Source organism: Zonotrichia albicollis, chromosome 1 (assembly GCF_047830755.1).
Source record: "Zonotrichia albicollis isolate bZonAlb1 chromosome 1, bZonAlb1.hap1, whole genome shotgun sequence".
NCBI lineage: Eukaryota > Metazoa > Chordata > Aves > Passeriformes > Passerellidae > Zonotrichia > Zonotrichia albicollis.
Genome location: NC_133819.1, coordinates 39697506 through 39721349, shown reverse-complemented (window position 1 = coordinate 39721349; position 23844 = coordinate 39697506). Strand labels below are relative to the sequence as shown.

The 23844-nt window shown below is 41.5% G+C and overlaps 1 long non-coding RNA gene across 1 annotated transcript in view; it reads left to right on the top strand.

Annotated features, from left to right (window-relative positions):
- The first annotated feature begins 4461 nt into the window (after positions 1-4461).
- The window catches only part of LOC141728741 (uncharacterized), a 29659-nt gene continuing 10276 nt past the window's right edge, over positions 4462-23844 (top strand). The window contains exons 1-2 of the long non-coding RNA XR_012579889.1: positions 4462-4632; positions 13561-13715. This is a non-coding gene — a long non-coding RNA (uncharacterized LOC141728741). The remainder of the gene's footprint in view (positions 4633-13560; positions 13716-23844) is intronic.

The window sequence follows — 23844 nt, the reverse complement described above, 5'->3', positions numbered from 1 at the left end:
TGGTTGTCCCTGTGGCTAGGAGTAACTTTGTAAATTTGTAAACTTTCATTGAAATCTAAGAACCAGCAATTCAGGATGCCAGTGTAATATCCTTCAAAGAGCAAAGGCAGCAGTTAAGTGAGATTTCAAATGCAAAGTGCTGCTCAGGATGACTTTGTGTTGTCTTTGTCTATACGCTCTTGCTTTCAACATTATAATCAGGAATGAAACCATTTGTCTTACTAGAATAAACCCGTAGTGAATTGAAGGTAGTCTGGTGCTAAAAGTGACTCACAGTAGAGCTGGTAAACCTGACCACTACACTTTGTGTAGATAACTGACTCTCTTCTAACATAACCTTTTACCATTTTTAAAAAGGCACTCCTGCCAGCTTCCACATCCTCTCTTTCAGTTCTCTGCCCTTCCAATTTGCTTCATGTAAATGTGGGTAGTGACCTGCCCTTAAGCAGGATCAATGAAATTAAGCTGGTTGGAAAAAAAATCTGCATGCATGTTCACTGAGGGAATGACAGCCCTGCCCTCCAGAGCTAGAGCTGCCTGCAGGCACCTGGCAAGGCTGGGGGCTGATTGAGGGACAAGATTCTGCACTGACCAGTGTCCCTGGAGCTCCAGTGATGGAGCAAACAGCTGGCATTCCCAGCACCCTCAGCTTTGCTCAGCCCATTCAGACTGCTGCACCTTGGCTTTGACAGGTAGGTGGGAATGCCTCTGAAGCCCTCTGGCTGTTGGCTTTTACAGGGAAACCTAAAAGGGTCATGTTGGTGCTTCCATGTTTCCCACCCAGCTGCTAGCTCTGAAATGCTGCTATGCCAAAAGTGCACAATTGTGCTTTAGACAACCTTTATTTTAGACTAAGCCATCACAGTGAGCATGTCACTCAGTGTAAGTACTGAAAATGCCCTCCAGCCTTTAAAATCTTCTGGTAACTGCTGTTACCAGCAGTCCAGACTTCTCTTTGATAGTAGCTGAAATTATGAATACTTTTATGTCAATGTCTGCTGGTTAATACTTGATTTAATTACTGGCACATTGTTCCAGGTAGCAGCACACCATGGCAGGTCAGTGAAACTATAAAAGCAGTCAAGAAGGATAGTTAGCCAGGGAGTAATTAGCTGGTTTTATTTTGGTAATAAACATGTTTAATTGAATAAATTAAAGAGGATAGAAGTGATCTAACTTGTTTCTCTCCAAGGAACAGTATAAAGACTGATCATGCATTTGGTGCTGGGCACTACAGAATGAATCTATGAGAAAAGTAACAACTTAGTCACAGAATAATCACATACTAGAGAGAAAATACTGTGAGTGAATCACCCATTTAATCTAGCAAGCAAGGGTACAGAAAGAAACATGAAGCTAAAGGACAGCACATTCAAACTAAAAACAAGACATAGGTTGTTCTGGTAGGAGTGATTGACACAAACTATCTAGTGAAGTGATAGATTCTCCATCTTTCAATGACTTCTAGAACAGGCATGTTCTCTGAAGCTGTGTCATTTTTTGGCAATGACAAGTTACCCAGAGGGCAGTTTAAAAAGCAGTACCTGATGAGCTAAAGATCCCCTCTGGCCTCAAACTCTATAAACATTGTACACTGCCACAGATCTTACAGGCAAGGCACAAAATACAAAGATGTTACAGCTTTCTTTTGCCAGCAACAGGAGAGAAGAGGAACAATAAGGGCTGCAGTGCAAACTGAAGCCTGAGAGAAGGGAAACTCCTGTGCAGGTATGTCTGAAACAGAAGAGGCCGTGGGATGTAAATAGATTATAGTCCCAGGGTGCAAAGAGGATGTATGAGCTTCTCTGTGATGCTTTACACATGAGATCCCCCACTAGCTTAAGTGTACATTAATTCAGATGCAATATGCATAAACCAGAGCAAATCCACAAAGCTGCAACATGGAAACAGCTGCTGTACTCTTTAATTACAATGAACCTCTTCCATATGAGATGCTGGGGATTTGGGATGAAAATTAAAAACAATGATGTAAAATGTTGTACTGGTACTTGTGCATCTGCAGTCCTGAAGGCTCATGTGGCAGGTGCCTGTCTGCATATCCCCATTTTGCTGGCCAATTCCCTTATTTTTCTAAGTGTAAGGCTCTGACAATCATACAACATATTCATGTGGTGTGTAGGAAAATGCTTGGTGCTTTAGCACTGGGAACTAAACGTGCATCATTTCAAGGTCTTGACTCATGACCTAACCACACTGCAGGGTTGGTCACATCACCTTCATCTAGAGGAAAATACTGATTTCCAGCCTTGTCCTTGCACCCACATAGCCTCCCTGTCTGTTTTGGGAAGATGTGTTGGCAGTTTCTGGCATGTGCTGCATTTTTATGCTTCCACAGAGAGACAAAGGTGGAACAGCAAAGAGGTGATACTGTCTGATTTTCTCCTTGAAACAGGAAAATGTAGATGTGGAAACATCTACAAAAACACAGCAAGATGTGTAGCTACGCCAGGTAGTTACACTTCTAAACAGTTTTTTGCAAAAAAATCTTTACAGGATCTCTGGGTGAAAGTGAGGGGGCGGAGGAAGTCTCGAGGCACCAATTCACAGATCCCCCAAATCACCAAGGTTTTAGTCCAGCAGTAAGATTTGTTTCCAATTTCATTCCCAACTCCTCTCCCCTTTTTTTTTTTAACAGAGCATTTGTAACATGCTTTGTGCTTGTACTGCTAAAATAATGTGAGATAATCCTTTTTTTTTTTATTTCTAAACAGGAGTAAATGTGATCATTATCTTGCAAAGTCTGTCATTTCCTTGGCGCTGCCATTACACTGATGGTATCAGTTGAAGAGAACAAGCTACTCTGAGCTATTAAAGATTCATCATTAGTGTAGAATCCTATTGATTTTCCACATCTTTTTTCTAAGGCTGTGCTACATGGACAACCTATAATATAATCCCTGACCATCAAGTTTAAATTGGAAGTGCTACAGCTTGTTTTCAGTTGTCTCAAAGTAGAATGAATAGCAGAAAATATTTGCAAATACTCAGCATATTTGAGTGCTAAAAATGGTTTTTTGTTCCATGGTGGATAGGCATTTTCAGATTGGTGTTTTTCAAGTGGGAGTTAGAGATACACAGTTGTTTTGGTTTTTTGTCAGCTAGACATTCAAAAAGCAAGATTTCTTCCTAAGATGTTCTATTCTGTTCTCTCCTTAAGATCCAGCCTCGATTACCTGCAGGTGGCTCAGAAGGTGTTATTTAGGTATTAGTTAGGTATTTTCCTCCAGTTTCCATCTTTTTCCTTTGGTATCAAAGGTCTGCTCAGTGCTAAGTATGTCTCTTCTTTTTGTTTAGCTTTATTACCATGAAATGTGGCTCAGTGGCTCAGTATGCTCTATTGCTTCTCGGATTAGCCAAGTTCTGAGTGGATTGTTCATTGAATGTTGCCTGCAGATTCATGAGTATCTTTCCCTGGGATAATCTTTTCCATAATCTTCTTCTTTACCATCAAGGGAGTGTAATTACAACAGAGAGTGGTGTGACAGATGTGGGTATTGCAAACAGGCTATCATTGCTTTCTGAATGACTCAGGCATTCGTTTTCCCTCCTACCAAACACTGATGGAATGTTCCCTGTATCTCTGTATTGTAAATTAGAAGCTTGGTATAGGTTCTCATTCATTCCAACACTGTATTTTAGCCAAGTACCAATAACTGTACATTGCAATGTATGATCCCTCCTCCCTTCCTCTGTCTGCTCATTTGTTTCTGCCTCCCTTCCCCTGATTTACTTGCCACTGGGAGCCTTTATTTATTTTCAAATGGAAATCTGTCTAGATTTGCTCTTACCATGTACATCATCCAATCTATCATTTACTGCCTCTTTATGCATTTCTGTGTGCTGTTTTATTTTTCTATTAATAGAGAACTGTCTAGAACTTTTGCTCCTTTTTCTTTGTGTGTTAATGTAGCTGTTCAAATCATACAGCCCTTGGCTCACTTCTCCTCAGAGTCCACTTTTTTATTATTACAAATGTGTAGTGAAATTGGAGAAGCAATCTGCCTTGCAGTACGTTTTACACTTACATGAACATGCAGACTGAAGGCATTTTATTCCTAGAGGTGCCACTTTCTTGTAATTCATTTCGTGCTAAATAAAATGAAGGGCTACCCATTTTACCTCTGACTTGGAAAATGAAAAACACAAGAAAGCTCCAAAATAAAATAAAATCTCCATTTAAATGTCTTCTTTTAAAGGGAAGAAAAGAACTGTAAGTATAAATTTTTTTGAATCCAAATGGAGCTAGAGGAACCCAATGTCCATGTATGCTTTAAAGTTATTCTGACAAATCTAGTCCTGTTTTTAATCCTTGTCCAATTGAATATACTCTATAGTGCCACTATAGTATGGAAAGTATTCATCAATATTCTTGCATATAGAGGCAACTTTCCTAATGCTTTGGAATTATCTCTTATTTTATATTTATTTTCTCACTCAGAAATTCAAAGTCTGCTGTTTGGGCAAGTATCCTAGAACACTTGGTTGTTAAGCAGAGAGAATCCTGTTTGCTGTTGCAGAATGAGGAAGATGTGTTCCTGCCAGCACCTGAATGCACAGTGCCAGCGCCCGAGCCCTCAATGAGACCTTGGAGGTTGAAAACCACCTTCACAGGTAACTGATGAACCAGCCAAGGAAAAGACAAAATTTGAGTCTCTCTCCCCTACTCTGCTTTCAGTGTCTCTTGTCTCCAGGTTTGGACTTCCAGTTCCCAGGCACAGCCCCAGCACTTAGAGGGTTTGACAGACAAACTTTTACCCCTGGCTGGAAGGCGTTACTCTCTAACAGAATGTCTCAGTTTGGAAAGACAGGAGTCTGCTAAGGAAGGCAGGAGCCTCCCCTGAAAGAGAATGTAAAAAGAAAGAGAATGGAGAATGTAAACCTTCCCCACCCCTCCAAATTGCTATAAATTTTAAATTAAGGTGCTCTCAGACAAAAGATATGGGAGCAGAAAATAACAGTTTTTTAATAGGGAAGAAAATAAAAGGATAAAATAAACAATGCAGTACACCAGAACAACACTGACAGAGTCAGAACCCAAACTGACACCCTGTTGGTCATGGTGTTGGTAGCAGTCCAATTGGAAATGTGGCTGCAGTCCTCCTGGAGTGTCAGGTGTGGTTCTGTTGGATCAGGGGGTCCTGTAGAAAGGGTGTAGTCTTCCTCTGAAGATCCAGTGGAAGAAGAGGCAGCTGTTCCTCTGGGAAATCCAGTGGGGAAGCCGTGCTGGTGTTTCAGAACCTCCGGATTATATCTGGGAAGCAATGCTTGGCTCCTCCCTCTGGGCGGAGCATCTTATAATGGGATGTTATAGTCCTTATCAGTCATGCAGTGACATTCAATTGCTGTTATCAGCAGATGTCCCCTCCCGAGGGATGAGTGATTGTCATCACTCAGAGACAGATAAGGAAAACTGCCCACTTGAGAAAAGACAACTGCCATACAGATGGTAATAGAATACATTTTGCAATCTGGAGCACAGAGCTGACAGCACACAGGAGCCCAGCGCTTCACACTAACTCCATCCTCGCTGCCCAGCAGTTTAACCTGTGTGATGCACAGTTGAAGCTGCTGAGATGCAGAAGTGTGTGCCATGATGGTGAGGCAGAGGCAGCAGCAGAGGCACAGCTGGAGAAACAGAAACACACGTGGGCAGCCCTGGCTGGAACACCTTCAGCTTCTACAGACTATAGGCCTGAGCCTGGGAGTCTTCCTGTTCAGTACATAACTGGGCCATGGGAACACCAAGGAGAATCCAGCCTCTGACTCCTTAAAAACTGCAGTGCACACTTTTCTGTCTCTGTATGAATCTGATCTTGGAGAAGTGAATCTGAGAGCATAAACCAAACTGTGGCTTCTCTCTACCTTAAGCTGCAGAGTTGCTTTGCAAGTATTGCCCAATCTTAAAAGGCAGACTGAAATTTAGTGGGAGATTTTCCTGCATTTTTTGCAGGCATGTCTGTGTATGTTGGCAGGAAATGCAAAAGATCTGCCAAGTAAAGAATTCCCTAGTCCAATTCTCCCTCTAGCCCTATCCCAACCCTTGCAGGGCAATGGTCCTTGCAGGAAGCAACTTTGTAAAGGCCTTTTCACAATGTGGAGAAATAGGCCATTTCCCACAGCTCCTGCCATCCCAGTCCTGTGCAGTGGTATCCCTCAGGCCCTCCTGTATGAGTGCAGACATGGAAATGTGGGCTAAGTCTCTTTTTGATCACTTGTTTTTATTGCAACAGTTTTTATGGGAAATGTAAACATTATGGACTCCATCCCAAACTAAGCCATGCTCCAAGCAGTCTTGCAGCACTGGTCATAGTCTGATGCCATACACTTTCCCATAGTCAGGAACAGCCTTTATCAGATGAAAGAATACCTCTTTCCCTGTGGGACAGGGGACATGGGACATGCCATTCTTTCAGGGAACAGAAATAAGAGGATATAGCTCCTGGTTCCAGTCCTAGCAGCAGCTTTGTGAGTGAATTGGTGAGTGAGATTTGTTTGCAGTTGTACAGAAAAATTGTGAGCAATAGTCTTGACTGGAGAAGAAATAAATTACCTGCATTTGCAAGGTAATTTATTTGGGATAAATCACATCAGTGACTCCAGCCTCCTTCAGTGGAGCTGTTTACATGAGGTGCCACCAAAACAAGAAACAGGAAGGAAGGACAACTGGAAAGGAGGGAAGTGAACAATTTTCTTTTTCAGTGGCTGCTATTGCTGGGTTGGCTGCATAAGTGACTGTTTAGCTGTGCAGTCTGTTAGAATGAAATTCATCTCAGATCCAAGCATTTTTTCCACATTTTGGGTTCATATTTACATTTGTTAAGGTTAATAGACCTGACAATTTCTTCATGTTCTCACCAGGGAGCAGTCACTGACAAACCGTGGGAGAGACTGAAACAATATTCTCCACAGAAAGGAAAATCTGTGCCTCACAAGGCTGTTACACATTCCTCCCTAGTCACAGTCCTCAGCTCTCAGTGGTGAAAATCCATGTAGTGCCCCTGAATTTACATCAGCAGTGCCAGTTGACACCACTTGTAGCGGCTTATCCTTGTTACTTATCTTCCTCAGTGATCCAGCAATTGCAGTGGAGCCTTAGCATTTCCTAAACCCATTTTTTTCTTTTCTTCTAGAGTGTTTTGGCCAACTCTTCTGTGTTTGTGCTACAAAGCCTCAGATTCAAGTGTTCTACCTTGCCTTTTAGATGTCATCTGCAAAAAGCCTTTTTTTAAAAGAACACGTAAAAAGTAGACATCAGGCAAGACGCGCCTTTGGCCACTTGTAACATTGCATGCCTTTAAAAAGAAAATAGAATAGGAAGCCAGGAAATTCCTTCAGGAGAGAACTGAATTGAATTTTTAAGGTTAGTAAATAATCTGGGGAAGTATGAATCTGCATTTTTCCTACTGGCATCAGGGCTCTTAGGATATCTGAGGCAGGGACATTACTGTGTCCAAGAGCCTATCCTTTCAGCTTTCTTCCCCTTCCCAGACTCCACAGAGAACTATCCAGGCAGACTTTAAAATTCCAGAAGGCAACTAAGACCTAAGCAGTTACCTCTTGAGCTGAGCTGAACTAAGTGGCCATATTCCTGCTCCTAGACTAAAATAAATGTGGGCTAAAATGCATTAGCTAAATGCAGCAATTTAAGGTAAAATATTTGATTTGCATTTAAAGCAGTATAAGTGAGGGGTATAGGCAGGTCCTGTGACTAAGCTGATGTGTACTACCCTGATGTGTACTACTGAAGGAATCAAATCCAGTGCATCAGTCCACGTAGAAAATACTCACTCTTCTCCTTATTCCAGCTTCAGTACAAGGAGGCAGGAACTCCTTGTACTGAAAATTGGTAGAAGTGTTTAAAAGTCCCTGCTTTGCAGACTAGGTTTTAGGAAGACTCATCCCCAAAGCTCACCTGGTGCTTTATAAGATTGTTCCATTGCATTCCTTCGTGCTCTTGCCTTTAATGAAGTCTGGCTCAATCACTGCAGTACTCACCAGTGGAAGATGTCCCATCACAATGCCTTAACTTTAGAGATCTCCATGATAAATTTCCCCCAAAAGGAGAGGATAGTTAGAATAGCATGGCATGGTCAAATTCTTGCTCTTAGCAGCCTTGTGGGGAGAAGGGTGAATTGGTCAGCACCTGCTATTAGCTTCTGTGACAGGCCAAACTGCTCTTTCTGTGGGAGTCCAAGCAACAAAAGCTGCACATGGCCAAGTACTAATCATAGCTCTTTATTTGCAGATCATCCTTCCTTGCACCAAGCCTATCTTATTTCTCTGCCTCCAGCTCCACCCCATGTATCCTCTGGCATTTTGGAAGCCCGGGAGCAGAAGGCTTGCCATCAGTATACCTTTGTAATCTGATGTCATATTTTGCTTGCCCTGTGTTTTTTGTTTCATCAGGAAGTTCTAGTGCACATCCTGTCTGCAAAGTTTTAATTTAGTCCTTTGTTGGACAAATCTCATATGGTGACTAATGCAGGAAGAGAGATTGAGTTAAAGTCAAATAATGTCTCAAAGATTTGGCCCCAAGTGAAATAATGCTAAATATAAATGCAAATAGGAAAGGTAGACTGGGGGAGAGAAAAAGTGCTGGCTTGCATACAGCTTTTCTTCAGAGATAAATAAATTCAGAACATTTTTAGATACAGGCTGAATAGAGTATAATGCTGTATTTGTCCTCAGCTTTTATCACAACTGAGAAGAGTGAAAAATTGCCTCATCTGTAAGGGCTTGGAATATAATGAGCAAGAATGAACTTCTCTGTCAGTCCTAATAGCTTTCCCTCTGAACAGATAGCTGCAGTGGGGGAGATGTCACTTCTTCCTGCAGTAACCAAACAGTACAGGCAAACCACAAGTTTGCCACTGCAAACCGCTGAGTTGCATTGCAACTCAGCTGCCTAGTAAGAAAGACTGACCCCTTCCATGGGATGCTCTGGAACATCAGCTACAGGCACACAAATACAGCTACAGATGCACATAAAGAAATGCACACATAAATGCATGAAGAGAAGAGAAAAAGTCTAAAAAACATGTACCCTACAAACTGTTGTGCTCCATAATTTTAAGTACATGTCATAAAACCTTGTTGCAACTAAACTTTGCATAGAATAACACCAAATTTACTCAAAATATCACTCTATACTACAGCTATACATACATCTAAAACCAGAATATATATGCAATAACCATATATTCACATATGGCCCATATATGTATTCACAAATTAATATGGAGCAGCACTGAAGAGGTTATTTTAAGTGCCTAAGGTGCCAAGGTTTATTTAACATCTAAACTTAAAGAACCGTACTTCATGTTCTTACATACCACTAGATGGTGACTTGTGTAATGAGTTGTTGACTTTTATCCTACAGTACCAATTTCTTTTTTTATTGGAATGAAACAGAATCACAGCATTACTGTCTGCATTTTTAATAATTTACCCTGAAATACATTTCCATAAACATCATGCTGGTTATAGGGGGTCTAAGGCAAAGCTATGGAAAGAAAGCTGTGGTCCCTGCTAAACTCTATTTGGGATTTTTTAATATCTGTACAATTCAAAACTTTTGTTTTGTTAATAGGAACTGCAGGATGTCACGTACAAATGATTAAGCTACAATTCAGATGTCTCCTGAGACAAAAAAGCATCCAATTACAATTATGTAATGCCATGTGCATCAGCTTGTATAAACAGTAAGCTTTCACACATCAAGCAAAACTGCCTCCCCCCACATGTGCTATGTTCCCACTCAGTGCAACCTCTCATTTTAGCTATCTGCTATTAAAAGGCTACTTCAGAATCATACTTGGCACCTTTCCCTGCATGGCTGCAGCTCCCACATCAAACAAAAGCGCTTTGTTTGGCAGCTGTAGTCTTGTTCTTCAGCTGGGCAGGGGATCAGAGTCTTATCAATAACAGGCTGTACCAAAGACTCACTCACCACTTTTGTCCAGTGACACTTGTTGCTATTATTACCCTTTATTTGGCATAAGTGAGGACAGCCTTTAGCCGCAGATAAGTGGTGAAAGTTCAATGCTATCAACGCACTGAATAAGGAAAATGAATATTTCTCTCTCTCCCCTTAATGCATCATTGAGAGTGGAAGCTATTTAGAGCTGAGCTTGTCTTTTTTGTGTTGCATATTTTACAAAACTTCCTTCAAAGAGACCTGTCTCCAGTTGTTTCATCCATGCTGCCAATCTTTGTCAATAGCAATGCAAGTAATAGTAATAATAATAATTCACTGCAATAAGAACCAACTTGTAGTTTGGTTGTTATTTAAAACACTGTGATCTATACAGTATGACTTTCAAAAACAACTGAAGAATGAGATTGTCTTGAGAACTTTGGATCCTGAAAATCTGACTCCTTTAAGGAGACTTAAAAATCCACAATCCATTTTTGGCCCATACTATAGACTCTCTTTCTAAAAGTACATGATTAGTGTGTAATGGCTATTCCTGTAATTTGTACCTGGGGGGAGAGCAGTTACCCCTTTGCTTTGCCTGTACTGTCCTGATGGATGACTGCACTACACGGGTCTTGTTCTCTCCACCAAATCAAATTTTCTTTTCTCATCAAGCAAACTTCAACCTGTGAACTAGCAGTTTTTTTCTGTGAGCATTTACACAAGCTAAAATTTTCTTGTGCAAAGGGAAAGCCAAAACAGATCTTGACTGAATCAAAATGTTCTTGAAGAACCACAAAGGCATCTGAACATCCTTCTGGTCTTCACCTACCTCCACTATTGATTTGTTATAACAAGGCCTTGTGCGTGGCTGGGCTCCTAGCATTTCTGGTTCAGTGTTTATTACTGCCTAGCCAAGATGAAACATTTCTGAAACAAGATTAGCATCAAGTATTTGCACCATTAGTATTTACAAGCAGAGGGTTAGCTCTAGAAATAGCTCGATCAAAAGATGTCAGAGCAGGCAGCTATTCATGGGAAATTACTTGCAAGGGACACATTCTCCCCTCCTCAGTTGTGCCTAATGTTTTCTTCCCACCATCAGATTCACTCTCCAGTTCAAAGTTTAAATGAGGAAAATGCATAATTGCTTCCTAGAGTAAAGCTCTGTTTATTTTCTGCTACCTCTCTGCTGCAAAACTGCCTATTGATTTCCTAACGTGTGTATTTCTGTCCTAATGACTAATGACTAAGCCTTAAGCTGTGCCAACCCCGGCAAAACAGGTTGTGTCTGTGCCACACTGAAGAAGTGGACATAAGAGGAATTCTTTTTTAAATTTAATTGACATAATCCCTGATCATGTTTTGCTAAGCTGAGACTGCTTTTATGTTCAGCTCTGTGGGGACAAAAGGGATGGGAAAAGTCCTGGGAGAGCAGAAGCTTTGGAGACACATGGAATTTATGCTGAGTCCATAAACTATTGGTCCAAGACTATTTATATCCCTTGGAATATCCTAAATATGAACATGTTTTTTAAATCTAGCTTTCTACCCTGACAGGGTGTGTGTTTGAGAGATCCAACAGTCTTTGGTTTTTCATTCTGAGAAAACAAAAGCCAATATCCTGGCTTTCAGAATGGATACACAGCCAAGCCTTCTGAATGCAATACAGCTAATTTGCAGAGTCCTGCTGGGAGCCTGGTGACGCTGTAACCTGAACCTTTGATGTGACCAAAACAGGCCTCACACAGGGTATAGTTCTTTTGAGGCAAACACACAAAAAGCAATAACAAAACCAAAACTCAACCCAAAAGCAAGTAAAGATCTTGGATAAGGGAAAAAAAAATTAAAATAAGACTATTCCTTATCTGGTTTGAAACAAGAGCTTTTTCTAGACCCTAATCTATATTCTACCTCTCTTTTCACTACAGCTTGTCAGATGAATTTTGAAATGAAAGTAAAAATTTGGTAGTTTAAAAAAATTGCTCCCATTAAACTATTTTAGAGGGTTATAATCTAGTCAAAAAATATGTTCTAAATCTAGCTTACTTTTACTTGCTAAAGGGAGTTTTGAAGAGTGACATGCTGTAGCAAACTATACATGCACATGCCTTGTAACTGGTATCAGCTGAAGAGTTAATCCTTATAGAAAACATACATAACATCGACTAGAACTCCTGTGATTTTCTGTTTTCCTGTTGAATAAAGTGTCTGGGAACTATGACTGTGATACATTGCTGCTACTAATGCTGTAGCCTGTCCCTTTGTTTAATTACTGTAATTAATCTTAATCTGTCTTTGTTTGGCAACAGCTAGGTTAGGAAGAACCAGCTGAATGCTTTTCCAAGAGACTGCTGTTTTGATCACTAAACTCAGTCTTTTCTTTGGCAGATGAAAATATCCAGCATTTTATTGCAATCCGTGTATGTATGGTTCCCCAAAATACAATTGTGTATTACTTAGAGAGTGGGGAAAATATTTACTACAAAGGGATTTTTTTGTATACACTGTAGAAAAATGAAAGTCAGTGTATCAAGAACATTTTGTCCTGTTCTGTCTGTAAAAATGACAGCTGTGTTTCACATTGTATGAACCACTCACATAAGCATTTAATTCTCTCATTGTAAATCAAGCTACATAAAGATGATGTAATAATTAGGTCTGAAACAGATGGAAGTCCTACTTTAGATAATACACTCACAAAAATAGCATTTGCTTGCTTCCTTCAATTCTATACATTTTAGTCTGTGAAGATGTACTTCTAATCAGATGACAGCAGCTGAAAATAATAGAATAGGCAAGGTTTGCAGAAAATTTTCTGAGACATCTTCATTTTTTTCAGTACTGCATTTTTTAGGCATCGCTGTATATATGTAGAACACTGTGTATGATTTCTGGGCTGTGATTCTAGGAAAATACAGTGAAGGAGTAGCAATCTCATGGAAACAAGCTTAAATTTACTGAGTATAACTTTACCCCATATAGGCTGAAGGACTATGAACTATAGTAGAGGTGGCCTTTGAGTCCTAGTAAAATATGTGTATTGTACTTGAATATCTGTGAGTAAAAGGAAAGGGGGAAATATAGTACTTGAATATCTGCATATATAGGGACCTACCTATACCCGGTAGGTCCCAGTTGCTCTTGATGGCCTGCAGCTATGATGTCCTTAATTGGGTGGCAGCTGTGGCTAATGAAGATAACTGGGATAAAAGAGGGTGGGCTGGCTGGTCAGGGAGAGCCTTGGAGGAGCCCTGATGAAGAAGCAGGAATAGCACTGCTGTGAGGAGATGCTTGTGAGAAAACCACCCAGAAGGTATGGGACTCTAGAAATATGATAGCAACAATAAGATAACAACAGTGAGCTGCTGTGGTCTTGGCTGGGCAAAGATCTGCCCCATGGGTCATTTGGTTTTTCCCAACCTTTGATTATGTGGAGAACAAGACCACACACACATAGGGAGAATGTGTGGAACACGCTGGCCAGATAGTCACAAACAAAGGTAAGTTCTTTGTTTCAGATGGGCCTCCAGTATCCCTGTAAGAAGAAAAGGTTCTTTTGCTCTATTTTCAGAGCTCATTTTTATGAGAGCCGAATTAAGTAAAGTTTCTGCTGTTTTCAGCTCCTCTGGACATGAACAAGAGGTGGAATCCCATCTGCCATAGGAGAACTTCACCTGGGAGAAAACTGCAACCTAATGCAGGATTGTGCAGAGCAGGCATTGCCACATAAGTGACCAAGTAAACTCAGCTTCTGCAGGTTTCAGTGTCAGCCTTGGTAAGAAAATACTGAGTGTGGGACAAAGGCATCAGGTATTGTAAACTCTCCAGAATAAAATTGGTCATGGTACATTTGCCATTTCTGTGTGGTAAACTCTAGGGATATAGGGACATGCCAATGTTTGTGACATCACTACATGGCAGTGGATAGTGTACTCAGATCATGGGATCTTGACAATTTTTTTTTCGGAGTGAATGTATGCCCCAAAATATTTTAAACAGGAAAAAACCATCTGGATTTTCTGACTGTCTGCATGTCTATTTTTCTTCAGCATGGGAAAGACATGGACCTGTTACAGCAGGGCCAGAGAGATTACCAAGTGGCTGGAGCACCTCTCCTATGAAGACAGGCTGAAAGAGTTGGAGTTCTTCAGCCTGGAGAAGGGAAAGCTCCAGGGAGACATGGTACCTTCCAGTAGCTAAAGGGGGCCTGCAAGAAAGATGGGTGAAAAACTTTTTAGCTGGGCCTGTTGTGATAGAACAGGGAGCAATGGTTTTAATGTGAAGGAGGGTTGATTTAGAGTAGCTAGAAGTAACAAGTTTTTTACAATGAGGGTGATAAAATACTGGAACATGGTTGCCCAGACATGTGGTGGATGCCCTATCTGTGGAAAAATTCATGGTCAGGTTGGATGGGGCTCTGAGCAACCTGATAAGTTGAAATGTCCCTGTTCACTGTGGAGGGTTTGTATGAGAAGACCTTAAAAGTTCCTTCCAACATGAACTTTTCTATGATCTCATCTCTGTCCTACTGATGGTCAGTTGTGTCTCACACAGTTCTGCTTGCTGTGAGGTGACCTTTTAATGTTTACACATTGTGCTGCTTCAGCCACAATAACACAACTCAGTGAAGAGTTGGGGAAAACTGAAAGCATTGCATGTATTTGTTTGGAAAATAGATCAGTGTCTGTCTGATCTAAACCTAAAATCAATTTGCTGGGGTTTTATGTTGGTGTGTGATTTGGTATTGGCTGGTTTGTTCATGCAGGTAAGGCTGAAGAAATCCCGCTTTGCACCTATAATGCCATCCTTTAACAAAGGGCTCTCTGCTCCAGGGAGTGCAGTCCTGTTTCAGACCATTGCTCAGACTCAGTATGAATGAGAGCAGATTAAAGAAGCAGCATTAATACCCCTCAGTTTAATCAGCACAGAGTCACCCAGCTGTGTCTGGGCAGCCACCACTTGCTCCCTGGAGGCCCAGCCCAGCACTAGGAGTACATGTGCTTGTTCTTTGCCAAACAAGCTTCAGTCTGTGCTTGCAAGATGTCCTCCACAGGGATACAAGTCTCACAGGGATACAAGTCTAAATCATATAGATGTATAGAAAATGACTCCATGAGTGATTGGTTCAAATCTAAGGATTTTAAAAGCGAGACATGGTGGTTTTGTTCACTTGAGGAAACATTCAGCATTTATTTATTGTTATAAAAAACACCAGCAGATTATTATTACTATTTTCTTTTCCTATTACTCTGGCAATCAAAAACACTATGGAGAAGACCTGTCTTTGGCCCAAAGAGCTTACAAGCCAAGCATGGGACAAGAGATAGCTGATAAAAGTGATGGAGGCATACAGGTTGTCTCAGAAGTGAAATTAATTAATAGATGCTTCAATTTTGTTGTTAAAAAAATAAGGAAGGAAATAAAATCTCAGGATTTAATATAGTATTTGCACCTGACTGCAAAAGTGAGCTTGTTGTAAGTGCCTGAAAAAATGGAAAGGAAATGAGGAGCTGGATTTTTCACAGAGCTGTTATAAATTCTAGTGTTGGTATTTCTCTTATCCAATGACTCACAAATAGGCATCTACTGTCGAGACTCTTGTCTCCCAGGAGGAGAAGAGCACAAACACGCTGTGAGGCTTTGTGCTGTTTTAAGTTTGGGACAAGGGTGTTATTCATGAGAGGGGCTGAAATCAGACATCCAGGTCACGCCAAAGTTTTCACGCATCCTGTATGCTAGTCCATGGCGCTTCTGCTATATTTGTGATGCATGCTCTGTAGAAAAAAGTATTTTGTGTAAGCTTCAAAAAACAGTTTTCTTCACTGCTGCCCTTTATCTTCACCTGTCAGTCACACTGCTAACTGCAGGCAGAGGCTTGTTTAGCATACTGCAGAGATGTGTCCCTTTGTTCAGTTTACAGATTCTGCACCAAGGACTTGTTTGTTATTTGGCATTATTAAGCAGCTGATCTTGCAGAAGTACATTTGAGCCATGGATTGTTTGCCAGCAGTTTGTAATAAGCCAAGAATGAGCAACAACATATAATCAAATCCATTATGACTACATTAAGATTACAGTAGAGAAAAGAAATTGAACAAACAAAAGCATTGCAAAAGTACAGCTAAGAACAATGAAGATATCTGAGCAATGCTGTAAACACTTATTACTACTTACATAAGGTCCACATGTCTGTGTACTCTCAAGCCTGAGACTGAACAGACTTTCCTTTTAAGGCTGTGCTCAGATAAGGTCAACCTCTGTTAACATGGAATCATATGAAATACAAATTTGTTTCTCAGCCGCTCTCTTAGGAAAACTGAAACCATTCCTTAAGGGGCCAAAATCTCCCTTCAGTCCTGAAAATTTTTATTATTGAAGAAACAAGAGAAATGCAGGTAAGATGATAAAATTCCAGAGGAGTATATCAACCTTTGGGAAAATAAATATTTAATATAGACAAATTTAAAATAAAATAGTAAATACAATACATAATGGAGAATCAGTATTTAAGACTCATTTAAGACTGCAGATACACTTATCAATGCAGAAAACAAATAATGAAGTAGGTGTAGTGACAATTCAGACCTGAATGATCACCTTCTTCTTGATGTGGAGAGGGAACGGGAGGCAGAAACAAAGTAAATACAGGCCACTAGCAAAGAGGAGGTAGAGCACCAGACTCTACAGGAGGCAACTGGGAATAGTTTTGTAAGTCAAATGTGTTTTCCAGTTCTCCCTTATATGACATTTGCTGTGGGAGAGGCGTTGGAGGTGGCTGACAAGAGCAGCGTCTGCCCGGCCCACGCGCTGCCAGCAGCTCCGGCTGCCACAGCGCACACACGAGGGGCACTGCAGCAAGGTCCAGCCAGCCACACAGGCATCCTGGCTACGGAAAAACATCGTTTCTAAGGGAATGGTCTCATGCAGTAACTGCTGGTGCATGACAGGCCAGAAGTCTGTTTTTCCCTGCCAGCATCTTTTGATGAAAATTTTAATAGCAGATTTCAGATTATTTGGCCATTAAGTGGATTGAGACTTAGCTCAATCAGCTACTCTGCCATTAAGATCAGTGGCTTTCCTGGGACTGAATTTATCTAGAAAAGAATTATTCACTGTGCTCTCAGAAGGAAGGATTGTATTTCAGTATTTTGGTAGAGAAGACTGCTGAGGCATAACGAGAACACAGAGAAAGAAAATATATAGCATGCTGTGCAAATGATATGGTCCTCCTTTCTTCTCTGCATAATTCAGTCCTTGCCAGATTTTAGCAGACAGGCTGCACTCAGTTTGCCTTTCAGAAGCTGATGATTGGAAATGCCAGCTCTCCCCTATTTCCCTGCAACAGGGGAAATGCACCTCCAGACACAGCAAATGACTCCCTCAGAAGGGATACTCTGAGTAGGTAGAAATCATTACTTTTCCCCCAGGTTTTCCCTCTGATCATTTTGTCATTTAAGCTTAGCATTGTAGGATTAAACCAGGAACTATCTGCAGGATGTAGAGGCAAATAAAGCTTATTGAGACTGAAGAGATAATCTCTTTTGGTCAGTACATTTACACTAAAGTAAAGCTGGTGGGAAGCAGTCATGGATCTGTCCCACTAGGACAGACCTGGTTGTATCTGGGGTGGGAGGAGGGAGAGGGAATTTCTACCCTCTCTCTGTAGAGCTCTCTGCTCTCATGTAACTAGGCAGTAAAAATTAGTTGGAGGGGAATTCTTATTCTTCTTAGGCACAGCCCTCTTTATTACAGCCAACATTATCACTGCCTTCTGGGAATTAAGTCAATGTCTTTGAAAATTAAATCATAGGGAGGGTTGCTGGTTTTCCAGCAGTTCAAGATCTGAAATGCCTTTCAGGCTTCACAGAAAGAAAACCACTTAGCTTTTCTTCATACTCAGAGAATGGCACAATTGTGACCTTTTTTTCAGTTCAGTGTAAACCATGGGAAGATCAGCTTAGAGCATGGAGCTGAGTTGCCTTGGAGAGAGGCTTTGTTGGTAAACTCTGCAAGGGGAATGGAAAGCCTTCAGTGGTCTCATGGGTCAGCAGCTGGCCCCAAGGGATGTGTGGACTTTTGACTATCTGCAACTCCAAGTCCTGCTTGGCCTCACAAAATCTGTAGCCTGAACAAGCCCAACACAGCAGCATAGCACCTGTCCAGTGTATGCCTGGGCCATATTTTATGTCTGGGTCTGAGCTCTATTCACCCATTAAAAAGTATCTAGGCACAGGTTCTCTGTGCAGAGCAGAGATGCAGGGACTGGACAAGTAAAGCCCAGGACTGTGCCATTCCCTACCTCAGTGTGATCAGGACATGAGCAGCAGCCTAAGCTCTCATCACAGAGATGAGCTAAAGGCATTATAACAAAAGGGCACTGGAGATTATGGGGCTCCTGCTCAGGCACTAGCCCACAGTGCTGTTCTCTGTGGCTCCTTTAACATGTATTCTTGATGATCTATAAATTAGATTAAAAGCAGATAGATAAAGCCTGCTCTATAGGATCTATAGGCTGCTGAGGCATCTGTGCTGGTATCCTGCTCTGGGATCAGGTGCTCTGAAAAAAAGGCTCACAAGGCTCAGTAAGTGACATGTAAATAAGGAAACACCTCCCTGGTCCCCTCTCAGAGACTTTGCTCAGATTCAGCTTGGCTGCATTTAGAGGCATTCAAAATTCCTTCTTTTATCTCAAGGGGGGAATTTTTGTATAGCATTAAAAGAGCAAGTGGTTAATGAAGCATTTTTATGATGAAAAATAGTTTGTGCTTATGTATGTGCATTTTTTGTAAATATGAAAATACAGCATCCTCCTACATGTATTTACCTTAACATCAGTGTATACACATACCAAATATTTGCTCAGTTTCCCCCATAATTTAATATGGAGATCTCTAAATCTCCCTTTCTTGGTGTGTCCTCTCTTCCCCTCTCTCATACCACTTCAATAAAAAGCCAAAATCCACATGAATATAATAATGCTGTACAAACATCTGAAATGTGAAAAGAAGTGAGAGAAAAACAGTTTCCCTTATACAAAACTGTGAGGGATAAAATGAAGGCTCATCAGCTCTGTGCAAAGAAGAAGAGATTCAGGTCAGGTATAAACCTTCCCCAGTGCTAAAGCAGATCAGGTTGTGGAATTAACCACCTGAAAAGATCACTGAGTCACATCAAAGGAGGGATTGTGGAGCTGGAGGCTGTGGAAATTGCATTGGCATTAGGATGCAGCGACAGAGCCCTGGTAAGGCTGGCTCAGCTGCCTGATCCTGCCACCTCCACCGGGGGTCAGGTTTTTATTTCATGCACAATTTAATGTGACTTTTTGCCTTATCTGCATGTAACAAGCTTGTTGTGCAGCTCCTGGTGTCCCCTGAGTGAAGTCTGAGGCTGTGGCTGAGCTTATCCAGCCTCCAAGAGATGGGGAGAGATGACTCTGCCCCAGCTCCTGGGCTTTGCACTCTCTGGGAGCCCTGGAGGGCCAGGAGAGCTCCCTTGTGGGCAGGGCTGGCAGCAGTGCAGGGAAGAGTAAGGGCTGTGGCCCACACCTGCAGCAGGTGAGATGTGAGACCAGCAGTGTCACACAGAGCTGTGCCCCATTCCACTGCTGCTCGTGTTGATCACAGCTAATGAGCTGGAGAGAGCAAACAGCAGAGACACATGGAAAGCAGCTGGCTTGGCATGGCTGCGAGCACACCGAGCACAAACACTGATCTGTCTCTGCCACTTCCACATTGACCAGGTCACCAGGTGCCAGCAGCCAGGGCCAGGGGAAGGAGGATTCTTGCTCCACCAGCAGCAGCCAGACCTGCACTGGGCTGGGGACAGGGAGTCTCTGTGTGTGCAAGCAGACAGTGCCAAGCCTGCACGTGTTTATGTGCTATGTATTATAACCTGTGCTCCTCTTATTCTAATTTCCTTCCAGGTTTTTTCTGCTGTGTCTTTCTCATTTCCATGACAGTACCACATTCCCAGTGACACTGACAGTTGCTCATCCCTGGGATCAAGAGGAAAAAGGTCCCTGGTCACAGTAGTGGTGTACAGTTATCCTAGCTGAGCTGTAGTGTGATGTCTTTCACTTGCCAGGCCTTTTTTCAAGCAAAAATTGGTTTCACTGAATCACAAACTCACAGAGTGGGTCAGGTTGGAAAGGACCAAAGTGGTATCATCTGGTCCAACCTCCCTGCTCAGGTAGGGTTGTCCTAGAGCAGATGGCACAGGATTGTGTCCAGATGGTTCTTGTGTCTCTCCAGTGGGAGAGACTCCACATCCTCTCTGGTCAACCTCTCTGAAGTTTCCCCTCTCTGAAGATCCCCCTCCAATCCTGGATCAGGATGCACTCAAGTATCAGTGACAGACAGACTGACTGTGTTATGTATGCATAGCGGCTCTATACAGCAGTTTGGAATTAAAAAACCCCAACCCATGGTGAGTTTATCTGTCATTATGCACAAAGGCAGTGTGTAATGTCTCCTTCTGGGCCCCAAGCTGGGAAGGATACTCTAAGGGGTTATAGCCAGGCACTGGACAGGCTGCAATGAGAGAGCTGTGCCTGGGTGCAGTCAGCATCACTCCCACATGAGCTGAAACTTGGCACTTCATCCTGGCTGCTCTCAGTGACACTCTCCCATCCCCAGTGTAAGGCAGCAGAGCTGGAACTGGTTTTAGACTGATGGCAGTGAGGTTTTTCTAAACTAATGTCCCAAGGACTATGAATACTTAAAACAGAGATCTTAAAGAACTCCTCTCTTTTTCAAATCCTGTAAGTCTTTACTAGAGAGGTGAACAGAAAGACAAGCCTTGCAGGTTGAGCACATCTGAAATGGAGGTTTGTAATAAAGGTAGTGGGTTCCTAATCTGTGTGTCAGGGTGCTTCAGGCTTGTTTTTGAGCCACCCACTAATGTGTATAAAGTCAACAAGGAGGGCATAAGAGGCTGTAATCTGTGGTTTGCAGTAATCATGTGTTCTGTGCACTGCCAGGTGCTGTCCTTCTGCTTAGGGAGGTGTAGCTATTGCTGTAGCTGGTGTCCCAGGCTGGACACTCAGCAGCTCTAATCCTGGAGAGATATCCGTGTTCAGCTTGCGTTGCGTTTGCATGAACAATCATTGTTATATCAAAAGAAGATAAATTGCTAGTCAGAAAATGATTTGAAAGGAGTTTCTGGGAAGAAGGCTGTGCTAAAAACAAACACCTATTTATGTGTATTCATAGTGTGAGGATTATTGCATATGGAAAGAAGGATATAACGCAGTTAAATGTGTGTAATGCCTCTCCACACCTCCACACGCTACTGTGGGAATTAAGTTCCTTTCCCCTATAAACGCCTCTCTGTTCTGGCAGGAGAGGGTCTGGAAGGCAGCTGCCTGCCACTACTAAATGAATTGCACAACAACCATTGCCTACATCCCACTGGTCTGCAGAGACTTTCTATTTTCATATTTTCAGTTTTCAGTCCTATAAAAAAACACTTTAAAGCCTAAAGACAGTTGATTTGCCACAGATAATTACAACCTCTCTTGGACATAGCTGCATGCCTTTCCTATTTATCCTACCTTGCCTAAGGGGAGTATCTCTTGCTATTGAGGACCAGGCCTGAGTCTGTTATTAATATCATTTACAAATGTGCTGTTCTCCTGCTAAAGAAAACCCAAAGTCACACAATCTCCTGGAAAACAAAAAGAATATTTAACATATTTATAGATCTCTCATCGTTGCTTATTATAGGCTGTTGCCTTCTGCACAGACTCAAAAAAAGCAGTGTGCACAAACATTAAAGTGAAAGAAGCATGTAGTATCTTGCATGCTTCTTTGGTTAAAAGGTTGTTTTTAAAAATTGAAACAAGTATATGTTCTGTGTGTGAATATGGAGCGGAACAGTACATCATAATTTCAACCAAGAACCCCAGTGTACTACCTGAATAAAATACCTCATTATATTATGCTTGAAAACACTTTCAGTGCCTGCAACTAAGATCTGTGTATGCCAAGTTTTCCTGCATTTGAGGAGTAATTAAATTATTCCCACCTTCCTGGAGATAGATTTGCAAGTCAGATAAATTACAGCAACAAGCAGGTAATTAGACAGATGAATGTTGTCATTTACAATGTTATTTATTTAATCTACAATCTTCTAGTTACAGCTGACTGGACATTAAGAAGGGGGATATAGACTCACAGGCTGTTTAAAAGCATTGTGTCCACAGTGCCTGAGTAGGTCTAAATTGATGTAACAATTTTCCATTATATTTCCTTCATATTTCTTGCTGTCATGCTTTGCATCAGCTCGTTGCATGTCTCTCACTTTCATTAGGCAGTTCCTGAATCGCTTTCTCTGTTCCCTGCTATGAGATTTTTCTGTCTCCCATTCTCTAGCCAAACCCCCTTCTTTATTTCCTCCCTGTGATTTGAAAAATGTCTCATCCCATGTTCTGTGCCGGAAGGTGAGTTTGGAAAGGAAGCCACAGGTCACAAAGCCTGGATAATTCACATACAAATATATTTGCACTAAAGGTTAGACACTTGCATCATCCACTTTTCTAGCCTGGGGTGCCAGATAGCTAATGTGTGCAGTAGCTAAATAGCAGCTTGATGTTTTTTTAAAGGTTACATTGCTTTTAGCTTATCTGCATTATGCTGGGCATGGTGTTACTGGCATTTCATGACACCAGCCTTACCTTTATTCTGACAACAATACAGAAATACCCAGAAGCTACAACATGATATAAGCCCTTCATGATGGTTATGCTTAGGGTAGCCTTACCGAAAATTGCAGATTTAATTTCTGTCAGAAAAATAAACTTTTCTGAGGGCTGAGGTATAAAAGTGAGCTCTCTTCTCATTCTCCTCTACATCTTAGCAGTCATTTGGCTCAGTCTGAAAAACCAAATGAGATTATTATAATAAGATTTTTATGTCGTATTTTATTCAACACTTTTTATTGAAATGAAAAGAAACAATACAGAAGGTAGAAACTTCTTCAGCTGTAAACTAGAGGAGGGGAAACCCCCCCCCCCCATTTTTGTCTTTACCCAAATGGATAAAGAAGAAAAAAAAGTGTAACATGCCCCCTCACCCCCATTCTCACTCCCTAAAACACAAAATTAATAAAAGGGAAAGAGCCAGAGGGTAAATGAGTATCTGTCTTTTTTCTATGTCTGTGAAAAAAAAAAAGAATTGTTCTTTTGACTTAATATCTGGTTCAGTAACAATTTTGGATGTTGTAGAAATTACCAACAGACTTTGATTCAGGCCAGCACTTTGAACCACATCTGGAAGGCAGCTGAAGGCCTGGTAAATTTAATGAGTTGAACATTTCTATGCTTCTAAACTAAGCTGCTTTTATCCATGTGGCAGTGAGAGCTTCAGATTACACAAGTGGGACTCTGCAATCTGCAGGGTTCAGGAAATGCTGTACCAGGGCTTTCAGCCCATCCTTCCTGCTCCACAGATTATGGGTCATTTGAGAACCAAGGAGATCTGGGGAGATGAAGCAGAGAAATTTGGCATTAATGTGTCACTACACATGAGAGAACAATTGTTTGTTTTGATTCTGTACAAAATCCCAGTGCAGATGATGAGAGCATTTCCTCCCCTGGAATTCACCAAGACTTCTGGAAAGAAAAACACAGCAAAGGACACTACTGAACATGATCAAACATGTAGTAGTCAAATAAACCACAATTTTGATTGAGATGGCAGATGGAGTGAAGTACTAATATGGCGGTTGTTTAATGTGAAATGGATTTTAAAATAAACATTTCCTATCATCAGGATTTGAATGTGAGGCTGAGAAGGAGCATCTAAAATTACATGAAGATGAGACTGCAAGAAGATTTGCTCATTATTAGAGTTAGGTCAGGTAGCTGGACCTAGAAGGAAATTGTAGGAAATATTGATTGGTGCAGA